The sequence below is a fragment of the Bubalus kerabau genome, chromosome 11, assembly GCF_029407905.1.
Source record: "Bubalus kerabau isolate K-KA32 ecotype Philippines breed swamp buffalo chromosome 11, PCC_UOA_SB_1v2, whole genome shotgun sequence".
Taxonomy (NCBI): Eukaryota; Metazoa; Chordata; class Mammalia; order Artiodactyla; family Bovidae; genus Bubalus; species Bubalus kerabau.
This window is the reverse complement of record NC_073634.1, coordinates 69231983-69250526: the sequence shown is the minus strand read 5'-3', so window position 1 is coordinate 69250526 and position 18544 is coordinate 69231983. Positions and strand designations below refer to the sequence as shown.

Here is an 18544-nt window from a genome sequence, read left to right as displayed (position 1 = left end):
CATTAGCATACTCTTCTCCACCTCAGGGACCACTTCAAAGGGAACCCGATTTGCAACAGTTGCCATCACAAGTGGTCAAGAAAGCAGATGCTGAAGTGAGATTTTAGAGCTAGATCTCTGGCTGCCCTGTTGCTGTTTAGTTGCTAAGCTGTGTCCAACTCTTTGTGACCCCATGGACTATAGCCCGCCAGGCTCCTCTGTCCATGGGATTTCTCAAGGAAGAATGTTAGAGTGGGTTGCCATATAATTCTCCAGGGCATCTTACAACCCAGGGATCGAACCCATGTCTCCTGCTTGGCAGGCGGATTCTTTACTACTGAGCCACCTGGAAAGCCCATGTGGGAGGAGGGTGCCCTCTCCACCCAGATGCTAACAAAAAGCCCATCACCAGTAGAAGGTAGAGAACAAATAATCCCTGGCACAAATAACAACATAGCGGTTCCATAGTTAAAACTTTGACAGTGAATTAGAATTGTATCCTGGTGGAAAAGAATGCAGTTAGGCACTTCCCTAGCAGTCCAGTGGTTAAGAATCATCACTTCCATAGCAGGGAAAGTGGGTTCAATCCCTGGTCAGGGAAATAAGATCTCACATGCCACAGGCACAAGTGAAAAAAGAAGAATGTAGTTACTAGATGTGATTTGATCAGTCAGGTGGTGAGAATTATTGGGGTATTAATAACTATAAGATGATGGAATTGTGTGGCTATTGTTAACTGATGCTCTGGAAAAGTATAATAAGAAGCAGGTGATTAATTAGCAATTAAAAGCTAAGTAGGAAATCTAGAGGGCCTTCTTGATATCATACAGAAAGATTTTAATCTCTTTCAGGGGTAAGTGAGGGGAGGCAGCATTAGGGTGACCAACTATCTAGTTTACTTGGGACTTAGGAGGTTCCCAATATGTGGGGATATTCAGTTTTCAAACCAGGAAAGCCCAGGCAGACTGGGACAAATTGGTCATCCCAAGTGATACAGAAAATAGACCATACTGAAGACTGCACTGGCAGAAATCAGTGCCACTCTTCGAGACCTACGGAGAAGGCGATGGCACCCCACTCCAGGGCTCTTGCCTGGAAAATCCCATGGACGGAGGAGCCTGGTGGGCTGCAGTCCATGGGGTCACTAAGAGTCGGACATGACTGAGCGACTTTCCTTTCAATTTCCATGCATAGGAGAAAGAAATGGCAACCCACTCCAGTGTTCTTGCCTGGAGAATCCCAGGGACGGGGGAGCCTGGTGGACTGCCGTCTATGGGGTCACACAGAGTCGGACACGACTGAAGTGACTTAGCAGCAGCAGCAGCAGATTCAAGACCTAAAGATGCAGGATGATCCCCATCATATTCCTGTTGTATTCATCAGACTGACTCTTGCAAAATCCAGGAAAATCCTGACGAATGATAGTAGACTACTGGAAACTCACCCAAATAGCAGCTACAATTGCTACTGGGGTATTTTTTGCCGAAGCCAATTGACACAAGCTTGGACACATGGTATGAAGTCATTTATCTGGCAAATTCATTCTTTTCCATTCCTCTTGAAAAGGAGAGGATCAAAGCCAGTTGATATTCACTTTCAGTGGACAACAGTGTACATCTGCAGTCTCACCCTGGCACTATGTTAACTCCTCCAGTCTCTGACATAGTATAGTCAAGAGAGACCTGGGCTGTTTGGTGGAAAGTGTATTGATTAATGTGTGTTCAGTCTACCCTGTTTAGCTGAAAGTCAGATCGTTTTTCTAATGGAGCTGTGGGAAGAGGAAACAGCTGCCTCCCGAGGAATGGGAATTTCCTTCACTGGGAGAGTCCTAGCATAACCAGGTGCTTCTTGTCATGGCCATTGCAGAAAGGAGCCATGTTTCTGATGGAGGGGGTTGGAACCATCAACCATCATATCTTCCGATTTGGAAACAGGGTGAAGAAGACTCAAGTTGGTGACACTGGGATGTAAACTTTGGAAAAATACCTTCAGGTGTTTATTTTTAATCAGAAGCCAAGATTAGATGACCCAAGTCCCCGTCATCTAATGGCATGAACTTAAACAGAGTGGAGAAGGTATGTCTGTCAGAAAAAGAGTTCATTCTTGGAAGTCTACTTTGAGAACATTTCAGCCTCTTCAGGTTATCTCTTGGTGAATGCTGTTCATAACCTAATGTCATTTGGGCTTTATCTCTTATTCCAGTCACTCCTGTGGGGACCAGGTCAGTAAAGATTTCCAGCAGTGTCATGGGTACAACTCTCAGGCCAGTGCTATGCTCCCCATTGTGCATCTTTTCCTCTGCTGCAGTGTGGAGGTCCTTCAGAAATTGCTTGGCTCTCAAGCATGTGGATGCGGCAACTCTAGACCAATGGGCAATAGGAGCTGGTGGAGCAATGCTTTATCTCTTCCCCCTTGGTGGACAACATGGGCATCACACATGATCCCACACCCAGTCTTATATAACAGGGGCCAACTCAGTAATGCATCCTTATGTTGGCTCTTTCCTGTTCTTTCTTCCTTTCAGCTTGCTTCCAACTTCTGCCTCTTGAGGTCACACCTCTGGATAAACAACTTGCATGCGAGTGTTTGTCTCAGGCTCTGCTTTTGGGGAAACGAGCCTATATTCTGTAACATGATAAGGCATGTGTTATCTACCCAATCAGATGTTACGTAGAAGTATATTGTTAGCATGCAATCTCCACGGTGTGTGTGTGTGTGTGTGTCCTTCTGTGTTCTCACTTGTTTTCTAAGCTACATAAAACAAGGCAAAGGAGGTCAAGTTTTATTTTGAAGAAGACAGACATTTGAGGAATAGCACCAATGAACATTCTTTGGATTGGTCCTTATCGGTTAAGCGCTGTTATAAGTGGTTTATATGCATGATTTTACTTACTTTTTTCACTAAATCCTATGGGGAAGGTGCTATTATTGTTTCTACTCAGAGAAACTGAGGCTGAGGGAATGTTGTCAACTTTCTTTAAGTAGCTTGGCTGGAGAATAGTGAAGCTGGGAGGACATCTGATTCCATTGTCTGATGTCAGAGCAGAACTCTTAAATATGAAAAACCCCAGATGCAAATCAATATTAGGCCTTGTGGGGGTGATGAATGGGGTTTGATTGCCAACATTTAATGGGCAAGTATTAGCACGGGATTGTGTACCAAGCTGATTTTTCTCAGGAGCCTGGAGAGAGTTGCTAGGCTCTGGCAGCAGAGATAGAATTTCTCATTCTCCAGGCAGGTGAGGGTCAGCAAAATGGGGCCATTTGACCTTTTATCTGGCTTTATCTGATTGCTGGAAAAGGGTGAACACTGTGATATTTATTTACGGTTATATATAATGTTTATGATTATTTATGATATTTGTAAATAGATGGCTCTGCCTGGTAATTTATGGCTGTTTCTTGTGCTTTTCATCATAGAGACGGCCTTAAAAATAATTTCAGTTTGTCATTAGAGGACAAATGGTTGGTGTTTGCTATGTCAGTCTTCAAGTAGAAGCGGCTGGTGACACCTGGGAAAGAAAACAAATAGGATTAGGTAATTTACAAAAGTGCTTCATTTTTCAAAACCTTCTCACTTTCCTCACTTCTTTGTGTTATACCAAAATAGAATGTTTGTCTTAATTAGAAGAAACAGGTCATGACTCTGAAGGCAAACAGATCCATTATTCTTCAAGAAATGCTCTAATCCTCCAGCCTGAGGTCAGGCTGTGTGGATAAGGGGTACACTGGGGGAGGGGACTTTTTAAAACACAACAACTACTGCTGAGCAAATATTTCCTTCTCCCCATGATAATCAGCTTCCAAAGCAACCCACAAATGTCTTTCTGGAGAGTATACATGGAACCCAGACCCCAGGCCCAGTCCTGGTCCACCTGCTCAAGCTGAAGTATTTTCGGTTTAGGCTCCTGTGATGACAGAAGTCATCCACACCGTATCTGTCCCCTGGAATGCGGCTCAGCAAAACCAGTGAAGGTGGGGTTTCCTTGCGATTGACTTTTGTAAAACATACAGTCATTCATACAGTCTCAAGTTTGTAACAGGCATGTAAAATTTTGTCACATGGCATGGAGTTATTTGCATGAACCAACTTTATTAGTTTCCTGGGACTCTGGCCCCAAATGAGAACCACAGTGACAAGAAATATAACTTAGGAGCTCTGTGTCCTTGCTCAGCTTAAGGAGGCTTTCTGAGCATGTACTGGAGTGACAGGTGATTGAAAGATGAGCCAGATACAGGCCATGCCTTCCAGAAGCTCACAGACTAATGGAGGAGCGTGTTAACAAATATACCCCAAATAACTAAAGCCTGAGAGAGAAAGAGTCAAATTTCATCACAGGTCGAGTGCTAGAGGAGCTTAAGAAGGAGCTTATTTCCATCTTAAGGATCCAGGAAGGCTTTGTAGAGTCCTTTGGATTTAACTTGAAGGGAGGATTGGATTTGCACACTCAGAGGTTGGGCTGGGAAGAACTTTCCAGAGGAAGGGTACAGTCTGTGCAAAAGCAGAAGTGAGCAAACATCAGTGTATGTGTGGACAGCAGTCTGAGAGCAGTGCAGAGTCCAAGGAAATGGGGAAAGAGAGTGCAGGGATTGATTTGCCCATTGGATGAGGGATAGTTGAGGAGCCGTGTAGATAAATTAATCCTTTGAGAGCTGGAGCTGTGAACTGTCCAAGGTCACATGGCTGGCAGTTGGCAGTAGGGTGGATTTCAGTCCCAATCTCTTGGTTCTTAGTTCATTAAGATTTTTCTTCCTCTCTTTATATTACAAAGGGTTTCTAAACTTTGCTTTTCTACCAGCTTTGTGAATAGGGTTACTCTTGCTTTTCTTCTACCCTCATTTATCCATTAGGATACCAGCAGGTCTGAGCCAGTAAGGCTTTGGGAACAGGCATGTGTCTGTGTCTGGAGGTATGTGTGTGTGAGAGAGAAGGATTTGCGTACGTGCGCCTCTGCTTGATGTCTCTGTACTGAGGCCAACTGTGAATCACCTTTGGAATTTTGTTAAGTCAACTTGACATGGGCAAAAAGCCAGCACAAAGAATTTTACTTTGCGCTAAAGTGTTTTTATTTCTGGGTCTAGCTGGAGATCAGGAAATGGGGAGTGTTTCATTGACTAGGAAAGCCCTTTTTTGGGTGTTGGCTGTGTACTACTTTAGAGGAGAGATATAGACAGAGAATGAAGAGACCTTAGAGGTCACCTGGCGTAAAGCTTTCCATGACAGCACGTGGCTTCCTCACACAGGCTGGGATGTGCTTCTTAGGGCCAGTCCTTTGGTCAACAAATAGCAATTGAGAGCTTAGTATTTGCCGGACAGGCATGTGGCAAGGAGAGAGTGAGGCCAAACTAGCCAAGTGCCTAGCAAAGTGGAGACACTCAGTTCAGAAATGGTAGTTTCCATGTGGAGGGTGCTTCTGGAGGCTGAGAAACTTGGTGTTCAAGAATATTCGGGTTGGAGAGGGTCAGTTTCCCAGGACTTCAGCTCTGAAGATTCCCTTCTCTCTCAAAGCCCAGGTTTTCAGCTGATATCATCGTTCTTTTACAAACTTAGCAACCCGGAAAAACAGCTGGAATTGCTCCAAAACCCAGAGCCAGTTTTTAATTTTTCTGTTAAACCTTTTCTATGTTTTGAAATTTTTCCTTTGGTGATTATTTTAAATGGAATCACTACTTGTTTTTCCTTTTTCAATTGGTTTTGAATTTAGCATTTCTTTTAGTTTCCCAGTTTATCTGTTCAGTTCAGTTCAGTTCAGTTGCTCAGTCATGTCCAACTCTTTGTGACCCCATGAACTGCAGCACGTCAGGCCTCCCTGTCCATCACCAACTCCCGGAGTCTACCCAAACCCATGTCCATCAAGTCAATGATGCCATCCAACCATCTCATCCTTTGTCGACCGCTTCTCCTCCTGCCCTCAATCTTTCCCAACATCAGGGTCTTTTCAAATGAGTCAGCTCTTTGCATCAGGTGGCCAAAATATTGGGGTTTCAGCTTCAACATCAGTCCTTCCAATGAACACCCTGGACTGATTTCCTTTAGGATGGACTGGGTTGGTTCTGTTACAAAGTACCAGTGAGTGGTTTAAAATGACAGAAATTTATTTTCTCACAGTTCTGGAAGCTTAAAGGGTCATGTCTCTTCCTTGCTTAAATACAGCTTCTGGGGGCTCTTGACAATCCATGAGATTCCTTGGTTTGTAGGTGCATCACTCAAATATTTGCCTTCTTATCACATGGCCTTCTTCCCTGTGTATCTCTGTGGTCACATAGCCATCTTATTAATACAAGAATTCCAGTCATTGGATTTAGGACTCATCCCAATCCAGTCTGAACTCATTTTAACAGAACTAGTTATTTCTACAAAGACTATTTCCAAATAAGGTTGCTTTCTGAGGTCCCACATAGATATCAATTTAAGGTGACATTCTTTAACCCATTTCAGTAATCATAAAGGGATTTTGGGAAAGAAAGAAGGGTCATAGTAGATGATGAATTCACATTATTGTTTTTCTCTTGCTTTTTATCTCTCTGAACTCTAGATTTCCTGAGGTGGCTGTAAAGCTAGGCTCTAAAGAGTTAGGGAGTTGGTGATATAAGATCACTGGCATGTAGGGAATGGGGCCAGGAGGGCAGATGTCCAGGATGGGCAGTGACATTGACTAGTTGGTTTTGACCAAACTTCAGTGATTTACTATGGTTCATTTACCCCTGTCCAGAAGGAGTTAAACAAGAGTTCTGGCATGGCTCTGATCATTTATGACTCATGTAAATTCAAACAAATCAGAAAATCTCTCTGAGCCTATTCCCCACTTGTGAATTAGGAATAACAACAATACTTGCCTATCCTACCTGTGGAGGGTGTGGTAAAGATTGAGGGAAGGGAAACATGAGCGGTCCTTGCCTGCTTACTGATGATCACCTCTATGCATCTAAAGTCAGGGTGACCTTTCAAAAACATACTTCAAATCCTTTTACTTCCTTCTTTTAAACCGTTTAATTACTCCTTAATATTTAGGATAAAGCCCAGACTTGTCAGCATAGCTTAAAAGTCCTGTAGAATCTGGCCCCAACATACATTTTCAGAGCCAGATTTCTCTAGAAGTTCTAAGTTCAGTTCAGTCACTCAGTCGTGTCCGACTCTTTGCAACCCCATGAATTGCAGCATGCCAGGCCTCCCTGTCCCTCACCAACTCCCGGAGTTCATTAAGACTCATGTCCATCCAGTCAGTGATGCCATCCAGCCATCTCATCCTCTGTCATCCCCTTCTCCTCCTGCCCCCAATCCCTCCCAGCATCAGAGTCTTTTCCAATGAGTCAACTCTTTGCATGAGGTGGCCAAAGTACTGGAGTTTCAGCTTTAGCATCATTCCTTCCAAAGAAATCCCAGGGCTGATCTCCTTCAGAATGGACTGGTTGGATCTCCCTGCAGTCCAAGGGACTCTCAAGAGTCTTCTCCAACACCACAGTTCAAAAGCATCAATTCTTCGGTGCTCAGCCTTCTTCACAGTCGAACTCTCACATCCATACATGACTACTGGAAAAACCATAGCCTCGACTAGACGGACCTTTGTTGGCAAAGTAATGTCTCTGCTTTTCAATATGCTATCTAGGTTGGTCATAACTTTCCTTCCAAGGAGTAAGCGTCTTTTAATTTCATGGCTGCAGTCACCATCTGCAGTGATTTTGGATCCCCAAAAAATAAAGTCTGACACTGTTTTCCCATCTATTTCCCATGAAGTGATGGGATCGGATGCCATGATCTTTGTTTTCTGAATGTTGAGCTTTAAGCCAACTTTTTCACTCTCCACTTTCACTTTCATCAAGAGGCTTTTGAGTTCCTCTTCACTTTCTGCCATAAGGGTGGTGTCATCTGCATATCTGAGGTTATTGATATTTCTCCCTGCAATCTTGATTCCAGCTTGTGTTTCTTCCAGTCCAGCGTTTCTCATGATGTACTCTCTGCATAGAAGTTAAACAAGCAGGGTGACAGTATACAGCCTTGATGTACTCCTTTTCCTATTTGGAAGCAGTCTGTTGTTCCATGTCCAGTTCTAACTGTTGCTTCCTGACCTGCATACAAATTTCTCAAGAGGCAGGTCAGGTGGTCTGGTATTCCCATCTCTTTCAGAATTTTCCACAGTTTATTGTGCTCCACGCAGTCAAAGGCTTTGGCATAGTCAATAAAGCAGAAAGAGATGTTTTTCTGGAACTCTCTTGCTTTTTCCATGATCCAGCGGATGTTGGCAATTTGATCTCTGGTTCCTCTGCCTTTTCTAAAACCAGCTTGAACATCTGAAAGTTCATGGTTCACGTATTGCTGAAGCCTGGCTTGGAGAATTTTGAGCATTACTAGAAGTTCTACCTCTTCCCAATTACCCTTCTCTGACTATTCTAGCCCACACCTGAGAGCTCACTTATATCAGTACTTGATTATAATTTGTCTTGAATTATTCTTTGATTCTTTCTTGTTCTTTCATGTAGGAAAATCTAATCAAATGAAATATATCAAAGCACCATCAATAAAAGCAGCAAGCTCTAGCTGGGAAGTGTCACTTGATCAGCTCTTATTTTGGTGTCGCATCCTTGCTCTTTCTCTTCATAAGCTTGATCTTGTGGAGCACTACCTGAAAACCATTTCATGGACTTTAGTTCTAAATGGCAGAATTGTTCTCCCTTTCTCAGACAGCATTAAAATTATGTAAAGAGTTAAAAACTAAAAATGTATAAAAACTAAAATTAATAAGTGTGTAAGTGAGTAGTGATGGTTCATAAATCTCAACAAATCTCTAAAAGGCAGAAAACATTTTGAGACTTGGCTAGTAAAACAGAGTGAATAAAGTTTAGCATACTAATGTGTACTTGGATTTTAGTAAAAGGAAAACACCCATTGCCCAAAAAATCTATAGGGAGGCTCTGTCCGTGAAAGTAGAATTCATGTCAGTAGGACTGAAAATGGAATACAAATTGGAGCTCCATGCAACTGTTGATATCACTCCTGCCATCTTCCCTGTGCAACTCAGAATAGCCCCTTTTCTCAAGATGAACATTCTCTAAAGAAACTGAACACAGTCTTTGGAAGAGGACTAATGTGAGGATTACTGCCCTAGGTCAAAGCTCTCTTCATTATGGAATTGAGGAGTCTCCAGATGTAATGGCAGGTTCCCCCCTGGTTCAAGTAAAGCAAAACCTGCTGGTTGATAAGCCAAACCTTATTCACAGACCTGGTCAGCTGTTCTACTGTTTCCTTCTTAAACATGAAAAGATACTTGATGATTATCAAAGTCTTGAGCAAAGCCAGTAACTTGAAAGGGAATGGCTAAGAGAAACAACAAGAAATAGAAATAATTCAAGAGACAGAGGAGAACTTAAAAAATTAGCTTCTTCACAGGTATTTAAGAAACTTTGGTATTCATAAAACAAAAGAGAATGTTATAAAAAGGAAAAAAGAGATAAAATAAGAAAGAGCTTGTGAAACATAAATGATGATTGCCAACAAAATAAAGATATATATAGATGTAAAGATTGGGAGGGGGAATGAAGGAAATCTCTAAGAACTTAGAGTATAAAAATGAAAAAGAGAAAGAAAGAAAGGGAGGAGAGAAAGAAATAATTAGAAAGAGAATGAAAACTTAGGAGGATTAACACAGGAGTAGTATCCTCTGAATAATACACTGGCTTTAATAGGGGTTTCTGAATTTACAGAGGAAACCAGAGAGAGGAAATTATTAAATAAATAAGAAAAGAAAATTACCCAGAACAGGAGAAAGATACAAGTCTTCAGATTAAAATGATCTTCTAAGCATTGAGTGCAATAAATTAAAAAAGATCCTCACCAAGACAAATAATCATAAAATTTTGTTTTATTGGAAATAAAGATAAGGTCTTAAAAGTTTCCTGAGAGGAAAAGCAGGCAATTTAGAAAGGAACAAGAGTCAGTGTCTTAGTTTGTTCATGCTAAGTCACTTCAGCTGTGTCTGACTCTTTGCGACCCTGTGGACTGTAGCCCACCAGGTTCCTCTGTCCATGGGATTATCCAGGCAAGAACACTGGAGTGGGTTGATGTGCCCTCCTCCAGGGAATCTTCTCAACCCAGGGATTGAACTCATGTCTCTTACGTCTACCTGTGTTGGCAGGGAGATTCTTTACTACTAGTGCCACTTGGGAAGCCCATTGTTCATGCTACTATAACAAAATGCAAGAAACTAGGGTAGCTTATAAAAACAAACATTTATTTCTCACAGTTCTAGAGGCTGGAAGCCCAAGATCAAGGGGCTGGTATGATCACATTTGGTGAGACCCTCTTCCTGGCTCATAGTTGGCCCCTACTCATTGTATTTCCAAAGTGGTGGTAGGGGGCTAAATGCACTAATTCTATTCATTAGGGCTCCAACCCTCATGACTGAAGCAACTCCCAAAGTCTCCACCTCCAAATAATATCACATTGGGCATTCTAATTTCAATATATGAATTTGAGGGAGACACAAACATTTCAGTTCAGTTCAGTTCAGTTCAGTCACTCAGTCGTGTCTGACTCTTTGCGACACCATGAATTGCAGCACGCCAGGCCTCCCTGTCCGTCACCAACTCCCGGGCTTCACTCAAACTTACATCCATCCAGTCAGTGATGCCATCCAGCCATCTCATTCTCTGTTGTCCCCTTTTCATCCTGCCCCCAATCCTTCCCAGCATCAGAATCTTTTCCAATGAGTCAACTCTTCGCACGAGGTGGCCAAAGTACTGGAGTTTCAGCTTAGAGACACAAACATTTAGACCACAGGAATTGATCTAACATTAAAGTTCTTAACAGCAGCACTGAGCGCTAGAAGACTTTGAGCAATTCTTTTAAAGTTCTGAGTAAATATGGCTTTTGCTCTAAAATTCTATACCTAGCTAATCTATCAATTAAGTTTGAGGTCAGAATAAAAATCATTTTTTTTCAAGGGTTCAGAAAGATTATGACCATGCCCACTGTATTAGGAACTATTAGAGAATATGTTTTAGAAAAAAGTGGAGAGGGGAGTTTGGGAAAGAATGGATTCATGTGTATGTATGGCTGAGTCCCTTTGCTGTCCACCTGAAACTATCATAACAGTGTTAATCTGTTATACTCCAAAAGTTAAAAAAAAAAAAAAATCAAAGGTATGAACTAAGAAAGAGGAAGCTATGGGAAACAAAAGCTCCAAGCTAGAAGAGCAACAAACAAAAATCCCATCCTGAAGCTGTGTCTCAAATCTCAGGAGAAACTAGTCCTGATGGGAGAGCAAAGACAGGGGATGCTGTGAAAGAGGTCATGGCCATGTGGAGGACAGGGGATCTTATAGGATGAATTGTATACTGAGAACTTTGAAAATCGTGAGGTTGTTATAATACTTCAGAAAATAAGAAAAAGGAAAAATGAATCAGAGGCTTCAGGAAAACAATTATAACACAAGTGTACAAGAAAGTCTAGGTCCAAATATAAAGCCAACACACCTGAGGCATGATTTTGACCAACTGATGGAATGTGAAGAGAAGAATTCTTTTGAATAGGTGCCAGAAATATTATGTTATTTTCGTGTTTTTCAACTTTTAATATTTACTCATATAAATCATGAAGGACTTAACTGGTTTCAAACAGAATATAAATATTATGTATCTTGATAATGTAAGCATTACAGGTATAGCTGACAAAGGTTGGGGAGTGGAAGAGAGGAAGAAGGAAATAGCTGTGAATAGTTGATGTAACAAGAAGTGGGCTTTAATCTGCCACTTGAAGTTCCTGATGTTGAGAGGAAGAACTGAAAATGGGAGTGTAACTAAATCGGGGTGGGTGGATAGGAAGCAAGGTAGGGGTGATGAAGGCGAGTTAAATTTTTATCCATCATAGTGGAAGTCAGTAGATAATGTCTAAGTATAATAAATCAAGAAATAGAGCTATATATCTATTATAGAGAGATTGGAAGTAACCACTAGAAGAAATAAAAATAGAAATGATTAAAAGTGCTTGCTTCTGGAAAGAAGGAATGGGTGGGGCACAGGAGAGGGTCACCAATTTTCAATGTAAGTCAATTCATATAGTATTTGATTTTTTAAACCATATACACACATTACTTACACTGCATTAAAAAAAGACATATATACACACAAAGAAAACTGCTGGATGACCTTTGAAACTTGCTTTTAGCCCTCAATTTCAATTATAATTAGCTGAAATTTCAGCTCAGCTGAATATAACTGTAATTAAAAATCTCAACTGCCTAATGGCAGACAATTAGCTGGAGCTGTCAGGAGCCAAAAAGAATGATGGGCAGCTTGAAGATTTTGCTGTAAGGCTTGGCAGCAAACTGCCAAGGATTCCCGCTCCCTGATTCTGCCTTCTTGTCTTCTAATCCCAAGGAGACAGCAGGATTTATGACAGAATCCTTGGCTTTAGACTTCACTGCAGACCTCCTTCAGGTCTTGACTTCACCACCTATTGCCGATGAGACCTTGGACAAATTATTTAACCTTTCTGATATTTTGTCAGCTGCAAAATGGGGATAACACCTGCTTTGAGGTATAATAATAAATATTGAATAAAATAAATAGGTGATGATCACAGCATAGTGCCTGGGACACTGTAGCTATTCGATCAGTGGCAGCTATCAGAGAGAAACAACACTTTTATGGTTAAAACACTATTCTGGAAAAATATAGGGCCTTTCCACTTGATGAAATTTGAAACATTGATGTGAAGTCTTCTGTTCTAGCCTTTGGAATCCGCTTGTTAGGAATAGCTAATAGGCAACACCTATGTTACCAATCTCACCCATGGCAGACATAGCTCATTGATCTCAGTATTCATTTTTTTTTTAAAAATTGAAGTATAGGTCATTTACAATGTTTTGTTAATTTCAGGTGTACAGCAAAGTGATTCAGTTATACATATATATGTATATACCTGTATTAGTTTTTTTAAAAAATTGAAGTGCAATTGATTTATAATGTGTTAGTTTCAAATATACAGCAAAGTGATTTAGTAACATATATGTATACATATATACATTCTTTCTCAGATTCTTTTCCATTTTAGGTTATTATAAGATATTGAATAATTAAATATGGTTCCCTGTGCTATATAGTAGGTCCTTGTTTTTTAATCTGTTAATCTCAGTATTCTCATTTGCTAGATTTGAATGTGGCTGAAGGATCTTTTTCAGTATAACTTTGAAGATAACCATTAAGAATTAATCAAAATTGGAACTTGAGGTAAAAATCTATTTTTTTTGTCTTTGCCTAGGTAGATAACAGATCTATTACGATGACCAGTTATCTTTTTTATTTTTATACAATTTTAAAGGCTACTTCGGAGAAGGTAATGGCACCCCACTCCAGTACTCTTGCCTGGAAAATCCCATGGACGGAGGAACCTGGTGGGCTGTAGTCCATGGGGTCGCTAAGAGTCAGACACGACTGAGCGACTTCCCTTTCACTTTTCACTTTCATGCGTTGGAGAAGGAAATGGCAACCCACTCCAGTGTTCTTGCCTGGAGAATCCCAGGGACAGGGGAGCCTGGTGGGCTGCCATCTATGGGGTCGCACAGAGTCGGACACTACTGAAGCGACTTAGCAGCAGCAGCAGCAAAGGCTACTTTCCATTTACAGTTATTACAAAATATAGGCTATATTCCCCATGTTGTAGAATACACCCCTGTAGCCTATCATACCCCAATGCTTTGTACCTCCCATTCCCTCACCCTTACATTGCCTCCCAACCTTACCCACTGGTAACTGCTAGTTTGCTGTCTGTATCTGTGAGTCAGCTTCTTTTTTTGTTATATTCACCAATTCTTTGTGTTTTTTAGATTCCACATGTAGTGATATCATACAGTATTTGCCTCTCTCTATCTGACTTATTTCACTAGGGCAATGTCCTACAAGTCCATATACATATACACATGTATGTCATTTCCTATATATCTTAGGTCAATTCCATATCCTGGTTATTGTAAATAATGCTGCTATGAACATTGGGGTGCATGTATCTTTTTGAATTAGTGTTTTTTTGATATATACCCAGGAGTAAAATTCCTGAGATCAGTCATCTTGATGACTGGGTGTCCATATGGTCACATGCAGGCAGCAACATGCGTCAGTTTTCTCTGTTGATATACAGTGATTCCCCCATTGGTGCGTGGAGCTTCATGGACAGGGTTGGTGTAGAAGGGCTTCAGTGACCCTGTGGAAGCTAGTATGTTTATCTAAAAGTTCATCATTAGCAGAGTAGGAACCTTGGGGGGATGAGGATAAAGTCCTGATGATTGTAGGATCATTATGGAACTGTTTGGGCTACAAGGGGATACATCACAGGTATGTTCTCAAATGCACTTCATTTCAATGACTGAAACTTTCAGAAACCAACCAAATTCTTAGTTATATTAACTACTTTATTACTGATTCGTCAAATGTTTGTGAATTTCTTTGCTGGGCTGCTTGCTTTCCATGCACTCTTCTCTCCAGGAGACTACCTACAGAAGGGGTGGACCAAGCCCTTTAAAGTAGCTGATCCTTAAGTCTATAGAGTAATTTCCCATTCACCCACCCATGATAGCTTCTAAACCATCATACCCAGTTTACAGACACATAATTCCATAAGATTCCATGCAGGGGAGATAGGGTGGGGAGGGAGGGCCTATGGGTGGTGGACTGGTGGAATCTTTTGCAAAGAGTCAAAGCTGCTGCTCCTGAGGTTAGAAGAAGGCATGATTTTGAACTCACAAGAGGATGAGCGCTTTGGGCTTGGGATAGTTGTCCTTCCACTGGTGTTTATTTAAATATTATGTAGTGGCTGCCTGGGCTTCTCCAATAGCTCATACGGTAAAGCGTCTGCCTACAGTGCGGTAGACCTGGGTTGGGAAGATCCCTTGGAGGAGGAAATGGCAACCCACTTCAGTATTCATGCCTGTAAAATCCCATGGACCGAGGCTACTGGTAGGCTACGGTGCATGTGGTCGCAAAGAGCTGGACACGACTGAGCGACTTCACTTTCACTTTCAACGGCTGCCTCCTCTTTGCTTTCTCTGAGAGAAAAACAAACACAATCCAAAGTCGGCCCCTGAACCCTGTGACATTAGAACCAGAGAGAGTCTTCAGAGGAGCAAATTTGATCTGTTACAGATAGATCTGAAGCAAAGTGCACTCTGCCCCCAGCACCCCCATCCCCTGCACACATGCCTGCCTGGTTGGTACAAAGCCATACACTGGTGTGTGGTTCTCTTTTGTGCATCTTCTCATTCCTGGCTTTCAGATGGACTGCTCTCCAAAAAGGAAACAACTTGCAAGAGGAAACACACCCACACCATTCCTGTTGGGGCGGGAGGGTTGTGTGTGGGTGGAGAGAAGGAGAGTGTGAAATCCAAAGGATGATTAAGAGAATTTGACAAAGAAAACGACTTTTTCCACCCATTTAACACCCACATTAATCCACTTGGATGATCAAATGCAAAAGACAAAGAGAATTACAACCTTTTCCAGTCCAAGAAATAATAATTATTCAGAGGAAAATCTTGGCAAAATGAATAAACCAAGCAAAAAGAGGAGGGGAGAGAGAGAGAAAGAAGACACACACACACACACACACACAGACACACACACACACGTGCACACACACAGAGATGGGAGAGACAGATATTGAAAGAAAAAAAGCCAACAGTTGGGTCTCTGTTTGGGCAGGCTTTATATGTTTCACCCTCTCTCAGTTTAAAAGTAAAAAACGGAAAAGAGTCAAACTGTTTATATGAACCAGCAATGGAAAACTAGTGATTGTGCTAATCCTGATGTCCCCTTTACAGTGGCTCTCTGCCAGTTTCCTGGCAGAAGTCGCAGAGGTCAGCTGAGGAGAGAGTAAATTCTCAAGGCTGTCACGTGGCAGCTGTGTCATTCTATACAAACTGCTCCGATTTATGTGCTGGGTTTTATTTTTAAAAGCTCTGCTGTCCCCTGGTAGAAGGAGGGAGTAGAAGCGGGAAGAGGTAACTTGTGAACAAGGTTAGAAGCAGAAAGTGAAAGGAAGGAGAGAAAGAAAGAGGATGGGTCCAATTTTCTTGGGAAGCATATTGTATTGTTTGGCTTGCCTGGCTCTGTTCCAGGGGCTCAATTGAAAGTGAATTTCTCTTATTGAATTCCATCCAGAGATATCATAACCTCAAAAGGCTACTATTACCCAGAGGGCTTCAGATGGAACCATTTGTGCGTGACTCTTGAAATGCAGGGAGTCAAAATTGTCATTTGACAACACGAGAGCCGTCAGGCCAGCTCCTTTCAGGGTGAGGGGGATTGTTGACATAATCTGGCCTCTGGTCCCCTTCAGAGCGGCCAGTTTCTCTGCTTCTCAGGCTGCTTCTTCTTTTTTTTTTTTTTGGCTTGGCAGGTGCAGCAGCAAGAAAACCGGGGAGTTTCTCAAAAACGGACGAGAACAACAACAACAAAAAGGCTCAGAGTGATTTAAGCATCAAATGCCTACCCCGTGCAGGCAGAATAAGGGGCCACAGGTCACTGTACAGGCCTTCAGGGCCCTTGGGACTAAGTTTATCTTTTTAACCAAAAGAAGCAGTGGAAATATTACAACCCACCCCCCCCCCCCCCCCCACTAGTAGAAAACCAAATACAGTCTCAATAAAGATACTTGAAGAAGAGCAAAGGCTTTGGGAAAGCAAATCAGAGTTGACTTTCTGGTTTGTATGGATAGTTTTTTTTTTTTCCTTCTTTTGAACCAGAACAACAGACAGCTATATGCTGTGATAGTGGTTTCTCAAATATTTCCCATCCTGTCATCTCCCGTTCCTTCTGTTTCTCCATCCCCTCATTCCTCTTTAACTGCCTCCTTCCATTCATGGCAGCTTGGATTCCCTTTTCTTTTTCTCCCTTCCTTTCAGCATTAAGTAGTGGGAGTTGCTTTCCGAAGCTTCGCCCTGATAATAAACCTCTTGTGTGGTGACCCCACTTATTCTTAGATACACACAACCTGTTTTGAATGGGGCTATGGAGAGAAACTCAAATAGAATTAACTACTCTTTTCAGAAGTTGCTGAATACAAGCTTTGGTTCTCAAAATCAAGTTTCAATGACTGGTTTCTTTTGAACAAAGTGCAAAGGAATTCAGAATAATAAGTGTAACAAGATGGAGAAAATTTTATTCACCAGTATTCTTGAAGAAAACACCGTAGGCGTTTGGGAGAACTACTTTGATAAGCCACTTCGGCTGGGGATTAAGCCCCCAAAAGATGCTCAAGTAACAAAAGACAGTCACTCCACTGCCTCGGAAGGAGGGTGGGTCCTGTTACTTGGAGAGTCCTTTGTTTTGCTGAATTCGGTGGAGTTTTGCTGAATTCAGTGGGGTTTAGTAAGCCAGCATGGAAGAGGAGGAGGGAAGAACTGGAGCCCTGAGAGAAGAGGAAGTTCGAGTTGCAGGGTGTGGAGGGGAGACAATCTGAGAAAAGGAGAGAGGAGACCGCAAAATGAAATGCCACAGGCTTCACAGCTAGGGTGGGTGGGGGGACTGAGTTTATTTGTTTAATATTTTAATTACAAAATTTTGAAACATATTTAAAAGTAGACAAAATAATATAATGAATCTCCAGGTACCCATCACTATGCATGGACAGTTTCCTTTGCATCTGTATCTTCAATGTACTTCTTCCTCTCTCTCTTTTTCTTTAAATGTACTTTTTTTTTTAAATGCTGGGTGGTCGTCATGGCTGCGTGGGCTGTTCTCTAGTTGCGACGAGTGGGGGCTACTCTCCAGTTGCAGTGCGTGGTCTTCTCCGTGCAGTGGCTTCTCTTGTTGTGGACCTCGGGCTCTAGGGAGCATGGACTTCAGTAGTTGCGAAGTGTGGGCTCAGCAGTTGCGGCTCCCAGGCTCTACAGCACAGGCTCAATAGTTGTGGCACATGGGCTTAGATGCCCCCGGGGTTTGTGGAATCTTCCTGGACCAGGAATCAAATCCGTGTTTCCCACATTGGCAGGCAGATCCTTTACCATTGAACCACCAGGGAAACCCTCGCCTCTCTCTTTTTATTTTGAAGCAAATCCAAGGGGAACTTGGAAGGAAAGAAGTATTTTTTAAAAATTTATTTTATTGAAACATAGTTGATTTATAGTGTTGTGTTAATTTCTGCTGTACAGCAAAGTGATGCAGATTTATACATATATTCTTTTTCATTTTGGTTTATCACAGGATATTAAATATAGATCTGTACTATATAGTAGGACCTTGTTATTTAATCATTCTATACACAATAGTTTGCATTTGCTAACCCCAAACTCCCAATCCGTCCCTCCCCCTTAGTAACCGCAAGTCTGTTCTTTATGTCAGTGAGTCTGTTTCTGTTTGGTAGATAAATTCATTTGTGTCATATTTTAGATTCCACATATAAGTGATATCATATGGTATTTGTCTTTCTTGTTCTGACATACTTCACTTAGTATGATAATCTCTAGGTCCATGCATGTTGCTGCAAATGGCATTATTTCAATGGGAAGAAGTATTTAATAGGGATTTTAACACAGCTTGCTGTAGTACGTTCTGCCTCTTGCACAAGCATGTGCCTTGG

General features: G+C 41.7%; 1 protein-coding gene and 1 long non-coding RNA gene across 2 annotated transcripts in view; both read left to right on the top strand.

The window, feature by feature from the left end:
* C1D (C1D nuclear receptor corepressor) overlaps nt 1-18544 on the top strand; it is a 132374-nt gene that overhangs the window by 89839 nt on the left and 23991 nt on the right. The window lies entirely within an intron of this gene.
* On the top strand, nt 1265-16557 carry LOC129623270 (uncharacterized). Its single transcript, XR_008700447.1, has 4 exons — nt 1265-1493; nt 1705-2054; nt 13125-13203; nt 16364-16557. It is a non-coding gene; the product is annotated as an uncharacterized LOC129623270 (long non-coding RNA).